The 7527-nt window shown below is 39.8% G+C and overlaps 1 protein-coding gene across 1 annotated transcript in view; it reads right to left on the bottom strand.

Annotated features, from left to right (window-relative positions):
* RAPH1 (Ras association (RalGDS/AF-6) and pleckstrin homology domains 1) overlaps positions 1 to 6035 on the bottom strand; it is a 102759-nt gene extending 96724 nt beyond the window's left edge. Inside the window, exon 1 of the mRNA XM_011949908.1 lies at positions 5974 to 6035. The gene's annotated coding sequence lies outside the window, so the exon portion shown is untranslated. The remainder of the gene's footprint in view (positions 1 to 5973) is intronic.
* Between the last annotated feature and the right edge of the window lie 1492 nt (positions 6036 to 7527).

The following is a 7527-nucleotide window of genomic DNA, read 5'->3' as shown; positions in this document are numbered from 1 at the left end:
TGTTGGCACATGCCTGTAATCCCAGCTACTCGGGAGGCTGAGGCAGGAGAATCGCTTGAACCCGGGAGGCAAAGGTTGTGGTGAGCAGAGATTGTACCACTGCGCTCCAGCCTGGGCAAAAGAGTGAAACTCCGTCTCAAAAAAAAATTTATAGAAAACTGTATTATATAATCCTTCATGAAGCAGCTGCTCTGACCTCAATGAAACAAAGTTGGAGGAGAGGGTAAGGTTTAACTCCAAAAGCAAAGCGGAACAAAAGAGAAACTAAACTGAAGCAAGAAAAGAGCCAAGTGTTAAAGGATGTTGTTATTGATGTTGTTAAGGAGTGACCACAGTATTTTATACAAAAATAGGTTTGTCTCATGGCAAATCATTAAAAAAGTTGTGCAATTTAAAGATGAGGTAAGCATTTACCTTTTATAAAAAAGAGTAGAGTTCTAAATTTGCTGAATTTCTGTAATAAGTGGCTGTGCTGTGGCAGTATGCTACCTAGACAAAGTTTTTAAAAACAAAAAACATGGTTAATGCATCTGTACCTTAAAGGTAAATGAGACATTTTAAAACTTAGTAAGAAAATAGCTGTATTCTAAAAAAACCAATGTGTGTCATCTTAAAATACTCATATGTGCACACTCTAAGAACAGAGAAACCATTCCTAACTTTTTAAATGCCTTCCAAACACAGTTTTGGTGGATTTTGAATCCATTTATTAAAAATTTATAAATACAAATCCTCAGACTGATTTGAAAGAATAACTGATTGACAAACAGGGAGAGCAAACTTTGTACTAGCCCAGTCTGCATAATTGATGGATAGAAACTAAAGAGTATCTCCTAATAGAAAGTACAGCCAAAGAGGCACTTTTTCTTTGTGGGTATATGTTCCTACACGAGCTGCCTTGTCACCTAAGACAAGCATTAAAAACCAGTAACATAATAAACAGATTCAAGAGCCAGATTTGGAAATTTCTGTGTTAATGAGTACTATAACAAAGATTTTTCAAATATAATGTATCATATTCATTGCTGCTGCCTTAAACTGTATTATGTTTATTGTAAAAACTTAGGGTAAAAAATGTTTTGAACCATTACTGTTTATTAAGTACACTATTCACAGATAAGTAGGATCACTGACTTCCTTTACTGGTTCCCAATGTCATTTATTACAATATGAAATAAACCAATGAGTCAAGAAATAATTATTTTTTATAAAGTAAACATTATCGGAAAATTGGAACAAATCGTATTTGGGAAACATGCAAAATTTGGGACATATAAAGAATATATTTTCAAGTCATATTATTGGTTGCTTTGCTGTATTGATTTTTTTTTTTTGAGACACGGTCTCACTCTGTCACTGCAGCCTTGACCCGCCAGGCTCAGGTGATCCTCCCAATCTCAGCCTCCCCAGTTAACTGGAACTACAGGCACGTGCCACCATGCCTGGCTAATTTTTGTATATTTTGTAGAGACAGGGTTTTGCCATGTTCAAGTTGGTCCCAAACTGAGATCAAGCGATCAGCCTACCTCAGCCTCCCAAAGTACTAGGATCATAGGCAGAAGCCACCACAGCTGGCCTGCTCTGCTGATTTAGCTAATACTTTTCTTCACTTATCAAACTCAGTAAGATCCTTCTAAAAGTAATTTCCAAAAAAGCATCCAAGTTTTTTGTTTTGTTTTGTTTTGAGACAGAGTTTTGCTCTTGTTGCCTATGCTGAGTACCAATGGCACGATCTCAGCTCACTGCAACTTACACCTCCCAGGTTCAAGCAATTCTCCTGCCTCAGCCTCCCGAGTATCTAGGATTACAAGCATGTGATACCACGCCCGTTTAATTTTTTGTATTTTTAGTAGAGATGGGGTTTCTCTATGTTGGTCAGGCTGGTCTCGAACTCCCGACCTCAGGCAATCCGCCCACCTCGGCCTCCCAAAGTGCTGGGATTACAGGCATGAGCCACCGGGCCTGGCCAAAGTTTTAAATATCACTGCAAAATTGACTTATGATTCTACAATAGTACTGGGCCTACTGAATATGTTTACACTCCAATTTTTGCTAGCTATCACCATTCTTCACCACAGGGCTTAAATTTTAATAGTCTAACATAATGATAAGTCCTTGGCTTCCCGATCTTGCTTTTCTTCCTATCTAAAGGGATGACTTGTTCCTCCTTTTCTCAACCTTATCTGTTCACCCATTTTCAACTCATAGACCCTTCTGTTTCTTTGTGGTCCCTGCTTCTTCAGTGTCATCTTCTACTGATTCCTTGTATTTTATACCTAAACTGGCATCCTCTCTACTGTGGAGAACAGAATACCTATCTTAGATTTCTCTATTATGCCTAGCTCTGCTTAGAGCAGAAAAACAGTATGCATTTTATTAAGAGCAAATACATATATACTTTTTAAAAAGCCAATTTATATAAGTCATAAGTGATACATTTTAAGACACCTGCCTTAAAACATGAAAAGTACCTTAAAATAATAGCAAGAAGAGCATATGAAAAAGCTTTAGAGATCATATAATCTGGGGTTTTGAAAACTATTTCACAACAAAACTCTTTCAGATGAAATTTTACACAGCCTCCCAAATATATAAAGCTGGCAAAAGCATTGCTATTTTATGTTCAAATACATTATGTTAATTTATTGTAAACTCAAATAAAGAGATAAATTAAGGTTAAATAATCCAATTATTTTTGTATGCTTTGTTTTGATTTCACCCAGGTAAGCAGTTGCAGCTCTTAACAGTCCCATCTGCAGTCTTCAGGATACTCTTCAAACACACTGATTCAAATGTTTTAAACAATAAAAGGAAAAGTTTTATTCTTAGGAATGTCTGCCCCATCGCACCCCCAAAATTAACCACGTATAACCATGCAGCACTATGGTCTTCAATGTGCTAAATAAAATTTAGGCCAGGCGTAGTGGCTCACGCATGTAACCCCAGCACTTTGGGAAGTCGAGGTAGGTAGATCACCTGAGGTCAGGAGTTCAAATCAGCCTGGGCAACATGGTGAAACCCTGTCTCTACTAAAAATACAAAAATAAGCTGGACACAGCGGCGTGTGCCTGTAATCCCAGCTACTCGGGAGGCTGAGGCAGGAAAATCGCTTGAGCCTGGGAGGCAGAGGCTGCAGTGAGCTGAGACTGTGCCATTGCACTCCAGCCTGGGCGACAGAGCAAGACTCCATCTCAAAAAAAAAAAAATTATATACACATATGCATACATATAAATATACACACATGTATATGTGAATGAGTATGAGTGCCGGAACCATTCAATGGGGAAAGGACAGTCCTTTCAACAAGTGGTGCTGGGAAAACTGGATATGCAAAAGAATGAAGTTGGACCCTTACCTAACACATTTGCAAAAATTAACCCCAAAAGGATCAAAGACCTAAACATAAGAGCTGAAACGATAAAACTCCTAAAAGAAAACAGGGAAAACCTTCATGACATTGGATTTGGCTACAATTTCCTGGACATGACACCAAAAGCACAGACAGAAGAAAAAATAAATTGTACTTCCTCAAAATTTAAAATTTTTCTGTTTGGGGAATGGGGGCCTGGGGGAGGGATAGCATTAGGAGAAATACCTAATGTAAATGACGATTTAATGGGTGCAGCAAACCAACATGGCACACGCATATAACAAACCTGCAAGTTGTGCACATGTACATCAGAACTTAAAGTATAAAAAAAAAATTTTTTTTTTACTTGATAGTAAAGGATACTACCAAGACAGTGAAAAGACAACCCATAAAATGGGAGAAAATATTTGCAAATCATATATTTGATAAGGGGTTAATATCCAGAGTATACAAAGAACTCCTACAACTCACCAAAAAACAACCTACTTTAAAAATGAGTCAAGAGGCCGGGCGCGGTGGCTCAAGCCTGTAATCCCAGCACTTTGGGAGGCCGAGGCGGGCGGATCACGAGGTCAGGAGATCGAGACCATCCTGGCTAACACGGTGAAACCCCGTCTCTACTAAAAAATACAAAAAACTAGCCGGGCGAGGTGGCGGGCGCCTGTAGTCCCAGCTACTCCGGAGGCTGAGGCAGGAGAATGGCGTAAACCCAGGAGGTGGAGCTTGCAGTGAGCTGAGATCTGGCCACTGCACTCCAGCCTGGGCGGCAGAGCAAGACTCCGTCTCAAAAAAAAAAAAAAAAAAAAAAATGAGTCAAAGACTTGGATAGACATTTCTCCTCAGATATACAAATGGACAATAAGCATATGAAAAGATGCTTAACATCACTAATCATTAGGAAAATTCAAATCAAAACCACAATGAAATACCACCCCACGCCCATTAGAATAGCTATTATCAAAAACATAAAAAGAAAAAAACACTAGAAAAGAAGTGTTGGCAAGATACGGAGAAACTGGAACCTTTGTGCATTGCTAGCCGGAATGTAAAATGGTGCAGCTGCTGTGGAATGCAATATGGCAGTTCCTCAAAAATTAAATATAGAATTAGCATACAGTCTAGCAATCCCATTTCTGGGCATATAGAAATACTGAAAAAAGAACCGAAAGCAGGAATTCAAACAGTTCTACACCAATACTCAAGGCAGCATTATTCACAGTACACCAAAGGTGGAAACAACCTGAATATCCATAAATGTGGTATATACATACAATGGAGTATTAATCAGTCTGAAAAAGGAATGGAATTCTGATACATCCTACATGGATGACCTTGAAGACAGTATGCTAAGTAACAAAAGCCAGACACAAGAATCAATATTGTATGAGTCAAAAGTAGAAAAGTTGTTACTGGGGGCTAGTGGGAGGGAAGTGGACAGTTACTGTTTTGTTTTTGAACAGGGTCTCACTCTGTCACACAGTGTGCATGATCATAGCTCACTGCAGCTTCTAGAATTACTGTTTAATGGGAAGAATTTCAGTTTGGGATAAAAAAGTTCTGGAGATGGTGGTGATGGTGGCACAACAATGTACTCAAGCCACTGAACTGTACACTTAAAAATAGTTAAAATGGTAAATTGTATGTTACATATACTTTACCACATTTTTTTTAAAGAGTATATGTGTGTGTTGCTTTAGTGGCAGTGTAAAAACACGGTTAAGAATACAAGCTTAAGAATGAGGCTGCCTGGTTTCAAATCCAGCTCTGCCACTATAGCTCTGCAGTCTTTGGGCAACTTATTGTCTGTGCCTGTTTTCTCAAATAATAAATTCTATTTCATAGGGTTATGTGAGAATTAAATAAATTAACACATATAAAGTGTTTAAAACAGTGTATGTCATACAGTGGTCACTTTTTATTATTACAAGTTTAAAATACATTTTTATTGAGATTTAAGTCAAACATCTGCAGAATCTCTGAAATTCTCAAGTTCAGAGAACCAGTTTAAGAAGCAGTGATCTAATCCAAACTTCTCATTTTATAGGTAAAGGAATTAAGAGTCCAAGATAAGTTATCTGCCTGAGGTCACATCTTGTTTCACTAATATTTTCCTAAAATTAAGTGTTTGGGATTAACAATACTAATGTTGACATTCAATTACTTCCAAACCAAGGCAACTAAAGCCATGAGATTCTATAATGTGTATCCAAGAATCTGTGAATAGTCTGACAGTTATCTACGATGCCAATCTAATAAGTATTTATGGGGTGAGAACCAAAAGGCAGCAAAACCAAAAGACATAATCATCCTCAAAGACAATGGTTAAATACACCTCTTCGGAAAATAAGGTGTTAAATATTTGTGAAAACATACCCAATAGTACCCACCACTCCACTCCTTTCATACACAGTCACATACTCTATAATCTTAGTGAGACCTGGGTCTGAAAAATAAGCTGCTGCTTCCACCAAATAAAGCTAATGTTTACCACAAGGCAACATCTACAAATAATTCTTTATTAAATTCAAACAGAAGAGACAGAAATCTAAATTATACAAAATGTCTAATCCAAAAAATCATGAATTGAGCTTTCTATACTTACTTGAGTAGGGCTGAATCTGGTTTCCGGGAAATTCACCACACAAAAAGCAAAATAACCGAGACAATCTTTGAAGGTCAGACTCAACAAGAGTTAAAAGCTATTGAGCGTCTCTATTTTGCCCCTCCCCCAAAGGTCCTCCCACTCAATTCGGCTCTCAAAGGATAGCACCACCATCACCATATGAAATGTCCTCCTCCTCCCCATCTGAATCTGCTGAAATCCTACTCATCCTTAAAGGTTTCACTTAAATGCCGACGCTTCCATGCATTCCTCCCTCAATTTAGAATTAATCTCTCTTCTTCGCTCCCCTATTCTACACCTCAACGTTTTATTATATAATGCACTGTATTACAATTGCCTGCATTTACTAACCCCCCGCACCGCACCCCAAAAAAAACCATCCCGAGGAGGAAAGGAATTTAAGGTGCTGTTAAACACCTCTGTGCCAAGCAAGGTGCTACGCATTTTGCATACATTATCTCATTTAATCTGCATGAAATACATCTGGGGAGGTAAACAGGTGGTGTTATTCTTATTTTACTGATAGGGAACGTACTGCAGAGTTCAATAGCTTATCCAACATCACACTGCCAGCCAATTCCAGGGCGTACGATTTCCCCTACTCCAAAGAACTCTTTCCACCAGCCCACGCTTGTTCACCTGGTGTCCCCCAGCCTAACTGACAGACAGTAGGTATTCCATAAATGTTTGCTGAATTTAATATCCCCATGGACTGACCCTTTAATAATCCGATCACGCCTCATCCCAAACCCGTTACCTTTACTGTTCCTTAACGAAGTAGCTCTCCACATTTCCCTGAGAAATACTGCAGCCAACATCAACCCTTATTGGAAGGCTGAGTGAAGAACTTTTCCATTCTCCCGGATTTCCCCAACGGATCTTCCCAAAGAATTTAAGAAATGCAAACACGCAAGACACATGTAACATTTACACCCTCCCTCAAGGCTCTTATTTCATATTAAACCATGTCTTCGAGCTTATAAGCAGTAAGGTTTATGCGGTTTCCAGCTCACACTGTGGGGACACCCTAAGTCACTGCCTTAAGAAAACCACATCTTTCAACCTGTCTTAACACGAAGGCATCCTAACTAATACTATCACACTGCCCCCTCCCTCTGTCCACCCCTCCCCCCAAGAATTGCAGTTTGGATTTCCGGCGGGAATGTATAATACACACCGCAAGAGGAGATGGGGTTAAGAAGCAATGAAGCAATTACTTAGCCTGCTTAATTAGAAATAAGACAGAGAAGACGCCCCGCCTTTGAAAATCTCTGCACTTAACTCATCTATGAAAGATGGGGGCATCGACACCCAAGCAACCCGACATCCAGTGGCTGGTTTCTGCAGCTGGTCAGGAGAAGAGTCCTTTCCTCCCTGCGGTCCCCGGCCACCAACCACGGTGCTGGGCCGGGAAAGTCTAACCGCACCCTCCCAAGGCGGCCCCTTATCTCATTGTCTCCCTCCGTCGCGGTCCCCAGGGGCGCAGGGTGCAGTCCAGGCCCCACCGACCCCCATCCACCGGCCGGGCGCGGT

This window comes from Colobus angolensis, unplaced genomic scaffold, assembly GCF_000951035.1.
Source record: "Colobus angolensis palliatus isolate OR3802 unplaced genomic scaffold, Cang.pa_1.0 Scaffold30, whole genome shotgun sequence".
NCBI classification, from domain to species: Eukaryota; Metazoa; Chordata; class Mammalia; order Primates; family Cercopithecidae; genus Colobus; species Colobus angolensis.
This window is presented reverse-complemented; position numbering and strand designations above follow the sequence as displayed.